This window comes from Cupressus sempervirens, chromosome 7, assembly GCF_028749045.1.
Source record: "Cupressus sempervirens isolate cs-2001-9-10 chromosome 7, ASM2874904v1, whole genome shotgun sequence".
NCBI lineage: Eukaryota > Viridiplantae > Streptophyta > Pinopsida > Cupressales > Cupressaceae > Cupressus > Cupressus sempervirens.
The window spans coordinates 713,228,860-713,247,438 of record NC_143124.1 but is presented as its reverse complement, the minus strand read 5'-3'; positions in this window follow the sequence as shown (position 1 = coordinate 713,247,438).

The following is an 18,579-nucleotide window of genomic DNA, read 5'->3' as shown; positions in this document are numbered from 1 at the left end:
GAATTTATTTAGGACATAATCAACCAGGACAACCTACTTAGGTTGGAGAAGGTTCATCCCAAGTTCAAACAAGTACTTTCATGCACCTCTCACAAGTAAAATCTCTCTCTCTCAATTTCTAGTTCTAGGCAAACTTTATATCTTTGATTTTTAATTTTAGAGACATTCCCCCTTACAAACTTGCTTGATTTTATTTTTTATATCATGTACATGCAGTAGTAGATGATGAAAATGTTGGACATGAGGAAATTGAAGATGAAGCAATGGATATCGAAGAAGGATAATCTAAAGGTTAGATAAAATTGTATTTAATATTTCACTTGTTATATATACACATATGTCCCCTAAAAATAAGTTGTATCTTAAGTCTTTATTTTGATTTCTCTTGTAGCCTGAGATCAAACAACAAATAAAAATGTTAATCTAGCTCAAAGATTGATGAGATAAATAAATCATAGAAACATAGATCATTTAATTGAAATGGATATGGAAAAATTGAGAGAATATGTTTTTCAACCTACACATACTACGAAGAGGAAATTGAATAAAAAGTCTAAAGAAATAATTGTACAATTTGACAATCTTGATACAGTCACAAAGAAAACTCAACTATTATAAATTTCACTTTTTAAAGATGAATTAAAATAATCATTGAAACTATATGGTATACATACAAGTATAAAAAAGAGGAAGACTCTTTAACTACAAAAAAATATATTGTTGAAAGTGTTAAAGAAGGGTTATGTTCCATTAGGAAAAAGACTAGATCTACAAATAAATCCATTGCATGAAGAGTGATACTGAAATCTATTTTAAATAAGAAATTATGGGGGAAAAATATATCTCTTCACTATCATCTCATATTGGGTAAAGTCAAAAGATGATACTACGTTATCTAAAAAGGAGAAACAATTCAGATAATAGTACATTAGAAGGAAATTGGGAGCTAATTTGTAGAGCTTCTCGATCTGATAAGTTTGTGGAAATAGTTAAGAACTTAGTTATTCAATTTTAGATTGATAATACTCGTCCTTCACCAAATAGAAAAGATATCATCAAGTAGAGGATTGGGCCTAAGGAGTATCTTCAACATGTAAAACATTGATTAGATGTTACACAACATGAATTGTATCTCTCATTTTGTAATTTAAATCCTGATGCAAAGATTGGAGAAACAGTGTTTGAAAGATTGAAACCCTATTTTGTAATGAAAAATAAATATTTTAAAACATATTGTTGTCGATATCATGTTGAATTTGATTTTTACTATCAAGGGTTCTGAACGATGATAGAAGTAAGTGGTGGTTCTGAAAATTCTTTTCATTAAAGACTGTGTCAATTCATAACATCAATCTTATGTGACAAACCAAATGATTGTGAAATAGGTGAAATAGATTGCATAAGAGGGTCATATGAAACATGTGGTAACTTGACTAAATTTACTTTGAGAGATGAAGATATTTATATGATGAGAATGGTATAATTTAAGAGATATAGGTACATAAAGTGTAGTGCCTACCCTCGTTTAGATTTTTCTAGATACATTGTTGCTATCATGGCCAAACTCTATTAGACCAGTTTTATGTTGATGGTTAGTAGCATTGTTTTGAGACTATCAGATATTGTGCTATGGATTCAGTGATATATGATGAGATTACTTAGACTCTACATTTCATGTATGAATGATTATTATTATATTATTTTCAGTTATTGATGATGTTTAGTTAGATGGTTTATTATCACATGTGTTTTCTTATGGATACTTACCCCATACTTGCATGTGTATGGTGTGCATGTCTATTCTCTTTATGTATGGCATTTTTGATGTGGTTAAGGAAGGGAGTCGTATATATTGTATGTACATGCATGGATTTTATGTAGGTTTTAGGTATCAAGTATCAACTTTTCTGAATTGCCAGGATGAGCATACCCTATCGAACTATCTCAATGATAAGAGAGGGGAGATAAATTCTCAAGTCCAAATCCTAAACCCTTAAACCAATTTGTCCTAGAAAGGTAGGACATGTATCTCAGATGTTTTACCTTCCAAATGCATCGGATGATGTAATTCATGATTTTAACCCCTTAGACTGATTTTGTATGGATTGTTCTATGATGGGTTTTCATATTTTATTTTGGAGGTCTTCGGTGAATTTTCTATTAATTAAATCTAAAATTAAAAGATTTAATTAATAATTTAATTATTATGGGGAAAATTAATATAATCTTATGATATTTTGATTTTAATTAATTAAGTGGGAAATTAATTGAGTAAAAGAAATAAATTAAAGAAATTAAAATTAATAATAATAAAGATAATAATAAAATAATAAATAAATAATAATTATAATAAAAGAATTAAAATAAAAGTTATATGTCTACCTAGGACTAAGCACACCTCTTGAATGCACGTATGTCTACAATGCAGGAGTTAGCGCACAAATTAAACACATGGTGTCTACAACCTTGTGACTCATCTAGAAGGTTGGAATAGGCTCGTGCTTAGTTGTCAATGCTTATCTTATCTTCTGGTTGTTTCTAGAGACATTCTAGGTGCTTCCTGAGAGTTCTTTATATTCATGTACTCCTAGAAGCTCAGGGAGAGCATTTTTGGGTGGATCCACGAACGTTGGAGAAGGAAGGGGCTTTCTCTGTAGATTTTGAGGAGAAGTGAATTAGTATCAGTGTCCAAGTAGACACTCATGATTTTCCATATGATATTTGCTTCTTGCACTTCCTGTCTTCTTCGTGTTTTCTAAATGCTTTCTGAGGATTCCATATTTCAGTTTTATGCATTCTTGTCATGGGTAGTTGAATTTTTGCCTAGATCTAATGAATTTATGAAACTAGGATTAAAATTTTTATGGTCAAACCTATTAGAAGAATTAAGTAGGTAAATCTAAAAGGGATACATTGTATTCTTGCACTCGATTTGATCTTGACATATATATATATATATATATATATATATATATATATATATATATATATATATATATATATATATATATATATATATATATATATATATATATATATATATATATATATATATATATATATATATATATATATATATATATATATATACACACACACACACATATATATAGATATATACACATATATATACACACATATATATACATATATATATATATTTAAGTTCTTTCAAAATAAATTTGGAAATGTTTTTAAATAATATATAAATTGTACTAAAAATGTTTTCTAAAAAATATATGTAACATATAATTCATAATCATTTAATATAAATGTTTTATAAAAAAAAAAATTACAAAATATATATAATAAAAGAGAGGCGGGGAGGGACGAACACGTAACCCCACCCCTCTCACGGCATGGAGCACCGATAGCTTTGCTATAGTAGACTCTGCGATAGCAGTGCTATTGCAGGCCTGCGATAGTAGGCTACTATGGCACCGCCATCCTTTCCATATGCATACGGACATGGTGGAAATAAATGCCACCGCCACCAATACATTCTGCAATGGTACAGTTGACGATAAGATATATGAGCACAAGGTGCATTGAAATAAGATTTTTAAATATAACTTATTTGTTTAAAAGTTATAAAGTACATGTGTCAATATTTGTAATTTATTATTAGATTATATTAATATATGTATATTAATTGTTATTAACATTATGTTTTATTTAAAACATATATGTTATTATTATATTAGATTTTAATAATAGTTTTTAACTAATAATAATTAACCATAATGAATTTAATTGTTAATTTTTATAATAAATTCAATTTAATTAGATTTTAATTGTGTTAAAATTAAGGATAGAAGATCATGAGGGAGAAATTACATTTGCTCATGGTATATCTTCAATGTATCCTATTGAAAACATGATGGAGATTATTATCTAAATAAAAAATGTATATAATTTATCCTTTGGACACCTTAGGAAAGTTGATTTAGATGAGTTACGGGGGGGAAACTTTTACATGGGTTAGGAAAAATGTACAATTTTCTTCCCTTGATATTTAACTCTTTGACGAAATTGGAAACCTCACACTTAATTCAACTATGTGATTTTTACAAACCAAAACAAGTGCTTGCATTTTGTGTTTTCTCTATGCTATCTATTTTGGGGTTTTTGGGTTGACTAGTTTGTTGGCCAGTTATACGACATCTACCAGAGGCCAGGGGATTATGATTTGTGATGTCATGATGATGTCTTTTGATCTCAATCTTTTTAAACCCAACCATGGTTATGAGATGGCATGTTCTATGGTGTGTGTGTGTGTGTTTACTGATTGATATTGTTTTCAGTCTTCTTGTGTAAGCTGTGATTTATGTAATCATTTATGAGTTATCAATCAATTGTATCTGGATTACCTTCTAGTCACTTTGATAGGACTGAAGTGTTTATCTAATCTTGATGATGTCATGTTGTGACATGTTTTGACTCGATCATTCTGGAGTCTTCAATTAGTGTTATTTTCTTGATATGCCTTTTTGGTTGCTTGTTGAGAACCAATGGATATTGTGATTATCATTGATACCTTCAGTTGCCAATAGAGAACTATTATGGTCATGATTATCAATAGATGCTTTTCAGTTACTCATGGAGATTTGATGCTCTTATTGCGGATTATCTTTTCATATTTTTCCAGTCGCTTGTATAGGACTATGGTGATTTTGTGATTTATGATTCCATGAGCCTAGGGTAGGTTATCTACTTGTAGTGTCGAGAAGTGGCTTGCAATGGCGGCTAGGACCCTAAGTGGCTGCTAGGACAACTCATTGTAATTTGTTTGATAAGTGAAAACATTACACTTAATAATGACTTAAATAAACCTAATAAGATAATTGTTTGTTCTTGCCCATGCCTTGAGTGCTAGTACAGACTAGGATGTGAGTAGCGAGAACACTTGGTTGCAACCTTGCATTCCATAGTATGCCTCATTAGTATGAAAGGATACTAGTGGCTGCATAGGGATCACTAGGGGGTCAGGGTCTATAGGGAGACTACCAGGGTAACTCTAACGTGATCAGTGCGATGACACTTTCACGCTTACATAGTAAGTTTCCTACAAGTCTTTGTGTGCCTTTGGGATTAGATGTTGGTTTGTGTTGGAACCTTTGAGTTAGTATACTTTTAGGATTCTTGGACTTAGAGAGTATTTGTGCTATGTGAGTTGATAGCCTATTTGGGACTTGAGATTATCTCCTTAGCACATTGGGAGTGGGCCATATAGGTTCTACGCAGTCGGGTGGTAGTGCTTTTTCACTCTTACCATTTGAGATCCATCTGAGACACCGTGGCTGAAGCATTCTTTGTTGGCACTTATCTTCATTCTGTCCTTGGATTATGATGATGAACACGTATCCTTATGTTGATGATTAGCATATGATAGATGTTGTTATTTACTTATCTTATGTTTTATTTTGCATGATTACATTTATTTCTACATATGATGTAGTATGTTTAGGAGTGACATTCCTACTATGATAATACCGATGATCTCTTTGGTAACTTGGGATGTTACGCACGAAGGGATGGCTAGGGCCCATGATGGTCTAATGATGCTATTTACGGTTGGGAGGAACTATGCACTTAGATAATTATGTGTTGTGATTTTTGGTTATCTGTTAGGATGGATGTTTATATCTTCTATGATGATGTATCTTGTATGAAATGTGGTTTCATTTACTTACTGCACTTGCATCATGGATTTAGAATAGGATGATGTACTTTATTTTCACACATGTATATTCTTTTATGTCTTTCATACCCTGTCGCATGTATAGTGAATGATTGAGCATTCAAAAATGTAATTTATTAAGGGACATTTGGAACCAAAGTATATTGTTTAAGAACATTAGACTTTTCATTATTATTTCATGTGGATGTGGTTTTAGATGGAATTAATATTTGTAAATTTAATGGGGATTCAATGTTAAGGGATCCTTAAGGAGTGTAACCTATTATGTATGTTTATGTATACTTTCAGTTGAATGTTTTTATTGCTTCCGTTACTATGTGTATGTTGTGAATGGTTTAACTTTCATGTTTTAAAAAAAAAAAATGCTACCAAACTTAGTGAAACTTTAGGTTAATTCTTTTGGATCCCTTAGCGGGGCGTTACATAGAGTTAGAAACAAACATTGGAAAACAATCAAGAAGGTTGGAATATGTAAAGGATGAGATACATGTAGGAGAATTTATGTCAAATTTTTGTAAATTGATTTAGCCATATATATGTCATGCTTTTTTTTCTAAGTAGCAAGCAGAACAGTTTCAAACACTAAGATAAACTTTCCCACACAAAACAATTTTATCTATTGTTGACTTTGTAGACAATTACTCTTTCATTTCTCTAAAATAAGTTCAAGCAAAATACTACTTTCTAGAGTTGGTTACTATTATGGTTCGATTGTCTTATCGACATGCACAAATTGATTTGGATAAAGTACAAATCAAGAATGAGTCATTAAAAAAGTGTATCACTTTTACATTAATGATGACAAAGAACACAACACACATTTTGGGAACATTGTTTTAAGACATTTTTTGAATATTTGAAAAACAAAGGCATAAAAATGGGAAAAAAAAAATTGTATGGTCAAATAGATGTACAACACAATTTAAATCAGCTAGACCATTTTATGCATTATGTAGATATCATCGATACCTTCATATACAACACATTTGGACTTTTTTTTAGAGTGAACATAGAAAGGGTGAGCATGATGGTGTAGGAGATTGTATCAAATGTACTTTAAGAAAGTATCAAATGGACGATAAAGGATATTGCATTAATAATGCTCATGATGTGATTGAGTGGTGCAAAACACATTTTATGGTACCAACAAATATAAATAACACATCATCACAAGCGGATTGAGACATACCATTCTAAATTTTTTGGGAGGTATCAAGTATAAATTAATTTGAATATTTGAATCAAATTTATATTTAAAACATTAGGTGATAACTAAATTATGTACACACGTGTTTAAAACTCACTTTTCATATGTATGTATGGACCTTAAATTCAGGTGTCAATAAAAGATCAATGCATGCATGCAAGAGGGTAGAGAAGACATGATCTTTGCATTCAATTATGAGTATAGATAGTAATGTATGGTCATTATACACAAGAGAATACTCATGTTTTTGTCCTGATTGCATTGATGAAAACTATGATGATATTCCATTGATTTTTAGTGATTCTGACCATATTTCAAGATTGACCAAAGATGGTATGTATGTATATAAAAGTGTATTTGTTTCATAATTTTGGTTAATTTATTTAATATATATACTCATGTTAGAATCTGAAATTGTAGAAGGTGTTAACTATTATTTATTATGTTGCACCATACAAAGAGAGAAGCTAACAAAGACTAAAATAAGTGATGGAATTATGTTTCTCATAGGTTAGTATATAGTTGAATCATGTATGTACATCTATGTTTCTTTATGAATTCAAATTTATTGACTTATTTGATTGATGTATATATATGTATGTATGTATGTATGTATGTATGTATGTATGTATGTATGTATTCAGTAGTTAATTAATCTATGTGATATTTTTAAAATGTGTATGCAGGTTCTGTTGTTGTATAGGGAACATATTTGAAGAAAAGAAGAGTACTTAAGAAAAAGATTCATTTAATTGATTATCAACCTAAAAATAAGGTATATCAATATAGTAACCATGTTATTGTCACTAGGCTAACTCTTCATCCAATTAAAGGACCTAGAATACATAAGTGGAGGCTTGATATTGATGATCATGAAAAAATATTAAATGTTATCCAACAATGAGCTGACCCACTTGATACGAGATAGAAATAACTTGTAATTTGAAACAACTTGAATATTTTGAAATTTGGTCCAACTATTTGAAATTTGAAATTTGGATCAACAATTTGAAATTTGGTTGAAATTTGGTTCAAGTTTAAATTGTGGTTTGTAACTAATTATAAAAATTATGAACTTATATATTGCAAATAATTAGGTAATGTGCCTTGAAGGGAAGAAATTTGAATACTTTTCTTAAGGGGATGGAATCAGGGCTTGTAACTAATTATATATTACTTTTACTCTTTCATTTAACTTGTCAAGTTTAAAGTGTGATTTGTAACTAATTATAGAAATGAGGAATTATGTGACTAATTAGAAATTTAATCATATCTAAATATCACTTGCATAGAACTTGTGAAATTTGTAAAATTTGGTTGATCTATTTGAAATTTGGTTCAACAATTTGAAATTTGGTTGAACTTGATCATTTTCAATTTTAGATTTGGTTGAACTAATTATATATTAATTTTATTCTTTTATTTTCAATTTTAAATTTGGTTAAACTAATTATATATTACTTTTACTCTTTCGTTTAACTTGTCAATTTTAAATTATGATTTGTAACTAATTATAGAAATTAAGAATTATGTAATTAATTAAGAATTTAATCATATCTAAATATCACTTACATAAAACAAAATTAACCACATGTGTATACATCAATTTCATCAAATATATGCTAGAACATTATCCAAATATTCTAACATGTAAAATAAATGTCTAGAGAATGTATATATGTAGGTCAATCATCAAACATGTATATGAACCTCAACATAAACACATGTTTCGAGCATCATTCTTGAGTCTACAATATATGTATCAATCATTGAACAAATAACAAAAACATGTATAATCTAGATCTCATAAGACAATATCAAATAAAAATAACATGCATGCATACATTTAGGTATCTATATAATATTAAAAAACCATAGATCATTAGGTGTGGGATTATCATTATGACATCTCCTCATAGTGTAGTTTTAAGACTGACTATCAAGATGCTTACTAGGATGTGTTGACCCCTATATATATTCAAGAGAAAATGATATCAATGTACATAATCATATTAAAATTTAAAATTTCATGCAATTTATATGTACATATGTATGCATGTGTACATGTGTCTAATTCAAAACATTTAAAACTCACTTATCCACTATTGACATCATCGAATGAGTCTTGACGACGTACACGATCTAGCATCAAAGATGATGTAAAAAGAGGCATATTTCCCCACAATAAATACATAATGTGCAACAAATCAAATTTAAAAATGCATAATTAAAAAGGCATGATATGTATACATGCATAAATTATTAGTTTCAAATAATTGAAATTTTAACATGAACAAAAAAACTATATATTTTCCTGTGTAGATGTTGGCATTTGATAATACTCGAACTGCCTAGCATCAATCGTGTCCACCAGTATATAATTTTTTTGGGCCTCATCTAGCTCCATCTCCACATCTATGCTAGCATGACTGGTGACTAACATGGATCCTAATAATGATGAGCAAAGTGGAATAACTAGATGAGATGACATAGAAGTAGAATCATTACGTGTCAACAAGTTCATCCATCCTATGGTCGACAAGTTGAATTCAACATCATCAAGGACCACATTTGAGCTCTGACCATGCCCTTCACTGGCTGAAGGGTTTATACTAGTATGTATATGTCCCTTTGCAGCAAAAGAGTGGTCAATAGGTGGATTATGATGTGTACTACCACCATGACCACTACATGATCAATGAGAGGAATGTGGATGAAGATGTGTCCCAATACTGCCATGGACATGATGTTGAATATCTAACATGGGTATGCTAAGATGCTTTAATATCAATCTATATGAATATAATAGATCCTTAGCAAGACTAGTCATAGTATCTCGTGCCAACACTCTAGTGAGACCCTCTAAGTTAGTCAATGAAGGGATGCCTACTTCATTGTACAAGTCTCCTAAAGATGAAGCACTAGAAAATGATTTGGAACACTGACAAGACATCAAATATTAGCCAACCTTGTCACTCAAAATAGATTTGATAGTTGCGACAATCTCTCCAACTCCCTAAATCACCCTTCGCAACTGGGTGCTACGCATGGCCTCATTTGCTAACAGACCTAATATAGGAAAAATAAAAGATGCCCTCTCTTTGATAATTGACCTCTGTGTCTATGGTGGACAACTCAATAACCTATCATCTAGCCTATCATGCCTCTATCCTAAATGTGATGGTAAATCAGTGTAGTTCACCACCCTGCATAAGCGAACCTTAGCATAAAGTTGTAGTGCAAAATAGAGTGAAATTTCGTCATTATTTGGATAATGACCATGAGAAGTAAGGAAGCATGGGTATATCAATGCAAACATCTATGGCTCTATACACTTAAGGGGATAATACCCCTTCACAAACTTTTGTGGAGCATAATGTGGGAAACATTCCCTCTTAAGGACATCTTTAGGCATAAGCCCTATAGCTATTATATTTAAAGACCTGAAGAGACCTCTTGTCTCTTACTATCAAGGAAAGCCTGTATAGTATGAGAAAATTATGGAGAAGCACCATAAATATCATCTCTAATATATGTAAGGCTGCATAAGATGCTCTAGCATGTACTACTATATACACTAGAGCATGTGCTACTAGGCAGGGATTCATGAAGTCTCTGAATCTCTTGGTTAGTGTGATCATAGAGCTTATGAGGTGGAATAGGCTATTGATTTGGGGGGAAAGGCTGCTACTAGAGGGGATAGCTACTACTTGGGGGGGAAAGGTTCCTACTACTTGGGGGGATAGGTTGTTGCTCAGGGGGAACAACTTGTTGCTACTTGGAGGGGACAGTCTACTTCTTGGGGGGATAGGTTGTTGTTTAGGGGGATAGGAGGTTGTTGATCTACCATGTGGAGGTCAATGTATGTAGTATGCATGTATAATGTGTAAACCTGAAATTTAAGTTTAAATATGACATTAATAAACTTGAAATTTATTACAATGACATTTAAGAAACTTGAATTTTGTAAACATGAAATTAAACATATAATACATGTGCACATGAATCAAAATTATTTTTAAATGTTGAAATAAATGCACATGTATACATGTAGAAAATTTATTTTTAATATATATAAGTCCTAAAACATAAATGAACATGTACACATGTTTGATATTTATTTTTGAACATCCAAAATGAGTATGCATGTATGGATAGGCTAAACATGAAATGAACATAACATACTTGTATATGTGTGTTTTACTTCCTAAAATTTTCAAATTTTAATGTTATGTGTGTGCATATAATTCTAATCCTAACCTACACACTCACTCTAGAATCCTAAAAATTATTTAAATTCTTCGTCAATTTATATCATGTGTGTGTGCGACAACTTCATAAAATTGTTGATTAAGTTTATAGAGTCTAGATCACATGGGTGGACTACCTAACACATAACTAGATTAAATCTAGAATTAGATCAAGAATAATAAATTAAGGGGTCCTAATATAAAATGTCTTAAACCTAGGTCTGTGTTTAGGATCTATTCATAAATAAAGACTAGAACTCAGAGAATCTATAAACTAATGTATTGAAATTTCTATACATACACATGAAAATATATTTCAAGCTTGATCATAAAATGATGGCTTAAGGGTCCAAAATATCAAAATTTCTATATACATATTTAACACTAATTTCTAAATTACAAATAAGTGTTATGGTCTCTAGTTTTTAAATATATGTATACATTTAAAGGGCTCATAGCCTAGACCTAGGTACATGTTATTCATTAATATTGTTTAATAATACAATATTTTTAAAGGGGTTTTAAGTTATGTGCAAGTTATTTATATAAATTAGGAAACTTTATATATTTAATTTTATGTGTTCACTTTATATTAATTTAGAGCCATCATTCAAAGTTTTCACTTTAAGTCAAGTGTAATTTAGGTGAAGTATTAAAAACAAATTGTGTGCATTCAATTTCAAATTTTCCATTGGTGTACAATTTAAGTGTGAGTATTAAAAACATATATTTAACTAATTTAGATTGCTTTAAACATATAAAATGTACATACATGTTTCTAGTATATATGTACAAATCAAAAACTAATTATATATATATATATATATATATATATATGACCTTAAAATTAATATATTTCAAGTTCACGTGTGTACATTAAAAGTTTAAAAGTATGTGTATATCCACAATATGTATATATACACACATATGTATACACATATACATATACATGTGCATATGTATGTGCATGCATATATATACACACATACACATATATGCATATATACACACATGATATGTATATAATATATATATGAACACACATAGATACATATATATATTTATGTATATATATACATATACATGTGCATATACATATACATGTACATATGCATATATGCATATATATGTATATACATGATATATAAACATACATACAAAAACATATACTATTTAACTAAAATCATATAAAATGGGTAAAAACTCAAAAAAACATACATACAAAAACATATACTATTTAACTAAAATCATATAAAATGGGTAAAAACTCAAAAAAACATACCTTTTTCAAAGTTTGATGAGTCGGATGCCTGTACTTGCGCATTGAAACTATAGAATCCACTATCAAAAATGACATGTAGGGTCGAAGAGATGACCTATTTGAAGCTTCCAAATTTTTTAAAGAGTTTTCATCAAAACTAAATTAGTAAGTTTCAATCAAAACTAGCAAGCCCAAGACCAAGGTTAACAAATCCCATCTAGGCTTGGTGGTTTTGATAGAAACTACTGAGATAGTTTTGATCAAACCTACATGGCACCCATAGTTTCTATCAAAACTAGATGCATAGTTTTTTTTGATAGAAACTAAATAGTTTCTGTTGAAACTTTTATAAAACTTTCTATTGAAAGTATGAAAACAAAAATTTGTTATTGCACGATTTTAGAGGAATTTCTTCCTCCAAAAAAGTGTAACCCACTATTGTGGGTTCACCCCCTTCTTTCCTCCTCTTTTACCAACCACCATTTCTTGCTCGATGCAACTCAATGATTACTTATCCCTTCACCTTACAAATTCATTCCTTTCTTACTGACCAAAATAGATCACTTGTACATCATCTTAATACTTCATTAAATCATGTAAAATAATCAAATCGATATTATCTTGTCAAAGACTAATCGACCAATTGCCCTATAAAGTTCATATACTTAATATCACTTCTTCATTTCATCTATATATTTACCATACATTCCTCTATTCAACACCACATCCTTCACATGAGTCATGAGCCCAAATAATAGATAATAGCTAATGATTGTATTGTCATAGACACTTGTTAATTTATATACAAGCATATTAAATCTAATAATATATATAATTGTTTCTCTACTTATCTAATAATAAACTTATTTGTTTACTTAGTCTATTCTAATATTATTAATAGTTGCTAATGAAATTAGACACCATAATATTTTAAAGAACAATATTTCAAGAAAACATACATGTTCATAAATCTATTGTAGAAAAATATTATTATCAATAGTATGATATATTCTATTATAGTATGACATGAATTATATTTATATATAGTAGTTGTTGAGTAATTAACATAATTTTATAAGCTATATAAAGAATATTATTACTATTCATGTTAATCATCAATGCCAAAGGGGGAGATTGCTAAAAAATTGGTTGAGTGTCTGAAAGACTATTAATGTGTGATAAAATTAATGTTTTGGCATTAATGTTAACATACTATCGTCATTTTATTTTCCCATGCAATCTTATGTCAATTTTTTTGTCCAACACAATGGATTTATTATAGTTAGTTACACTATTCTTGTATCTAAAGTATTCACCAACAATTTTGGAGTGAAAACAAGCTAAAAATTGTAGTGCAACATTATGATTTTTGGATGGGTCATGCTTTAATGGGAGGTTTATTCCTGCAGTCTCAAATTCTATAGAAACATGAGTTCATGGAAACTTATGATGGACTCCAAAAATATTTCAAAAAATAGAGCCCTCAATTCATGAAATCTACCCTGCAAGTCTCTATGAAGGCTTTGGGTTTTTGGCCTAAAGAGCATGTAAAGCATATAGGGTTTGCATTGTTAGACCTTCTAGGACTTCCAAATAAACACTTCTTACTACAGCCCAGTCATAGGCTTTCATCTCAGTCATTCTCTGGTTCACGGGATAGGTTGAATGGTTAATAGGGTGTGGGTACAATAGCTTCATAGGGCCAGCACATTGAGACCTCAAGTGTGCACGTTGGAAGCCCTCCCAAAGATGTTCAATGTTTGGAATGGCCACAGTCATTACATGGTGCTTAGGAGTATGGATGGGACATAGTAACTACTGACATGCCTACTTTCATATGGGGTGCAATTCATGGGTCGGGATGGGATTATTCACCTCAGCCCTTACCAGACTCTAGTTGGGGTAGTCTTGTTGGAGCTTTAGTTTTATGTGATAGGACTAAATGTGTAGAAATTGAGTGAGACTTCTTAGATAATAAAAGTTAATCAGTTTTTGAAATTTTGATAATTAGTTGTTTAAAGCTTGATTTTGTAATTAGAGGAAGTATTGTCTCCAAATTGTAAATAGGGTATCTTTCTTGCATCAATATGGTAATTTTGTAAATATCGATGTTTAAATCTTTTTGTATTTAGCGAAGATTCCAAGTTTTCTTACTAATTCTTTTCCAGTTGAGCTTTTCAATCAGTTTTATTAATAAATATATTTAGTGGCTAGCCCACTTTTGCCAAAAAAGAAAAAAATAGTATTGTTGTTGAAGATAGTGTATTGTTCTTATTCATCTTGGATGATTTGAGCTTATTTAGATGATTTATGTGCTACTACTATTGTTGAAGTTTTTGATATGTTTGTAGTTGATTATACTCAACTTAAAGAATTTTTCATGGTTATTTGAGATAATTATAATTAATTTATTGGTTTCTATTAATACAATAATTTGGTGTTTAATGGATGAGTATTTGGTTTAATAACTATCAAATTTAATGTTTCAAAGGTTGCAAAACTGGATATCTTTTATTATGATAAAGTTAGGCATTGGATTATAGATCATAATCAATGTTGAAGAATAAGTTTGAATTTTGTGACGGAGATGTTACAAAGGTTTTGGATGGTATCCATGTTGCTTGCTAGCATTATTGGATCATGTGAGAACTAAGTTGTTGGTGAGAATTGATTGTGGCAACTAGATTTGGTGATTTGTAGTGTATTATTGTTTCTTCATTTTGGTCCTCACCAACTTGGAGTAACATATTGAGATTATTTGTGTTAGATTGGTGATAATGGAGCATATTTATGGATGAATATTTGGGTCATATCTAAGTCCTAGCTAACTTGATTTGGATCGCATTGAGGATAGTGTTCATTATTATGTCTTAGCCAACCTAGTTATTGCTTGATATTTGTAATCAAATATAAATGTAAGATCATGTGTATAATTGAATGGGTGTGAATAGGTGAAGGAGGAGATGAATTTTTTTTTTATATTTGTAATCCACACTTAAGGCCAAGTTTTTACTTAATTGGAACTATATTAGCATTGGAGATGCTACTATTTAGTTTGGTTGTAATGGACAACTTTTCCACTTTTTTTTATTAATGTAAAGATTAGTGAACCTGACTGAGGGTTAGATCTGAAGTTGCATTATGAGAAGTGTGCTCTAGGAAGTGAGCCTTACACATTTGGACAATTAACTTGTGGGTGTGTAGTGCCCACCCCTAGTTTAGCTTTCATGTTATATTGTTGAAGTCTTTTAGGGTATCTTTTATGGTTATGTGTTATGAGTTAGTGGTACTTGGTTATCTAATTTGATTGATTTTATTTCATACTTAGATTATATATTTGATGAGCTACTTTATACTCAGTTATTTCATGTGTTCATGGTTATTCTTTAAATGATAATGCTTTGTATGTTTCATATAGTGATTTCAGTTGTTTTTATGATGGCAGTTAGATGAATGATTTAGATATGTTTTTTATGGTTACTTACCCCATACTTGCATGTGTATGGTGTACATGTATGTTTTACTTTATGTTTGACATTTTTGATGTGGTTGAGTGATGTAGTAGCCAAGTACCTATTCATAGTAATGCATTCTACAAAAGGAAAACATATAGAAAAATACATATGCAATAAACATATTTTGAAACTCACATATATTCCTTTAACCAACCTCCTTCTACATCATTTTGCAACTTCTCAAATAACTAAAAGCTCTCTAAATTTGAAAAAACAAAAAATTTAACTTTTTTGGCAATTTTTAACAAATCTTCAATTTTTCCATTTTAGGTAACCTTCAAAATTAACCCCTAAAATTTTGAAAATAAAACTAGACTTTCCTTAAGCTATGACAACTTGACCTGCCAACTAATCTTTCAGTTTGGAAATATCTATTCAAAGTTATTACAAAAAAAAAACTCTAAAGAATACACGGATTATGACAAGTGAGTTTCTAGGGTCTAAATGGATTTTCTAGGAACTAACAAATATTTTGTTCTAGATACAATAGAGTAGTCAAAATTTGAGAAAAAACCCAAGTTTGAGTCAAAAGTTATGACTCCTAAAAGTTGATGCATCATTGAGAGGGAGTTACATTCACCTGCTAGTCAGGATCTACACAATGCACCACTTCCATCATTTCCTGCTTAGTTTAGATATATATGCATATGTACATGTTCAAATTTTATGTAGATCATAGGTATGAGGCATCAAATTCCTTGAATTACTAGGACGAGCATGCCCTATTACAATATCTCAATGGTAAAGAGGGGAGATACTTCTCAAGTCCAAATCCTAAGCTAAGCTAATTGTCCTAAAATATAGGACAAGTATTTGAGTTATTTACCTATCTAAATTTTTCAAGTGACATGAATTTGAGATTTTGACCTTTGAGTTTGAATTCATACTTTATTTTTATTAGGTAAAAATAGGTTTGAAGGGACCTAAAACCCCAAACAAAAGGTAACAAAGGCAAGAACTAGTTTTCTAGGGACCAATAACCGGGAGTTTAAAAATAAAATTTGAAACCTAGTTTTACAAGGACCAACAACCAAATCTAGCTAGTTATACATGGACCAACAACCAAAAGAATTCAACTAAGCCAATAGGGGTCAAAAGACCATAAATAATCAAAAATTTAAACAGTTCTTTAATAGCTCCAGAAATAGAAGAACCTAACAAAGCGACCTCTTTGAGAGAATCATAAATGCTCTTCATAGGGATCTAGAAGTTATATTTATTGGTATTTTGTTTGGTGTGTCTGCTCAGACCACCATCCAGCATCAGAGCATGACTAGTCAAAGTCACTTCACCCAAAAAGGCTTTCCCAACTTACACTGCCATAGCTAGGATGGATGAAGTAACACCCTACATTCCCATTTCACTATCCTTTAGCATCTTCTTGAGTGAGGCTTCGTACTCCTAAAATTTAGTTGGGATATTCCCAACCAAAACTTCTAGCTCTATTTGCTTCTTGCATTCCTCTACCAGCTTCTCCTATAAGCTTAGGGTCTTATCCTATAAGGAAGAAACAAAAACATGGAGTTTTTTGATTTCATTGTACACCTAATTGTCCGGCTCCATCCCAATATTGGCTTTGTTTTTAATAGCTTTGTTTAGAAATTCTAGGATAATTTCATCCTCTTTTGGATCTTGGGCCTCCTCAAAAACCTCTTTTAGTTAAGGCTTTTCCATTGGTTTCTATGTGTGGGCAATGGATTTTCCAATATTAGTATCATCATGGTCACTATTGGCAAGAGGAGAATCAACAGACACAAGATTAGGGGTAAGGGTAGCAATAATAGGGGTCACAATAGTGTTTGTTATTTAGATGAGTTTTCTTATTAGTTTGTGGGTCTATTGTGATTTTTAGTTATAGTTAAATCATTTAATTTAACAAAAAAATTATATAGAAATTTTGATTTTTAAACATATTTAATTAATTGGGGAATTAATTAAATAGAAGAAATAAATTTAAAGATTTAATTAAAAGACCAAATTTGGTGTAATTAATTTTTTTAATTTAATAATAATTAATTTAGAAGTTTCATTTTAACAATAAACTTTGAATATTATTATTACTTAAATTAATTAATATACTTTCTAAATATGCCTTATTATTTAATAAAAATAAAGTGAGAATAATTTAAATAGACTTTATTCTAATTAAAAAGCATAAAGTATGCACAAAAAATTAAATAAATTAAAATTATAAAAGAAAAGGTGTTTGTGTGTTCGTAAAAATTGAAACCCTAGGTTGAGAAAATCCATTTTTAGGAGATTGGAGCTCATTTCTCCACACATAGGTTCACAGGAGCAATTTTTGGAAAGGGTTTCGGGAGACAAGAATTCTTCCATTCTTCGAGTGTCTGTCAGATTTTAGCATCTGATCAAGGTAGGAATTTTGTAGAGTTTATCACAATAAATCTTTTGAATTACCTATGTCTTCTTTGTGCCGATGATATGGATCCTATTTTAGAAATTTTATTTTAGAATGAAACACTTTTAAAAAAAAAAGATTTTTGTTCTTCATTACTAAAGTGTCTATGAAAGAAAACGAATTGAAACCCTTAAGAAAAAGCTTGATTTTATAGAAAATGGATTCATGGGTAGGCTACAAAATTGAGGAAAGAATTATTTTAAATAAAATTGATTAGTTACCTTTA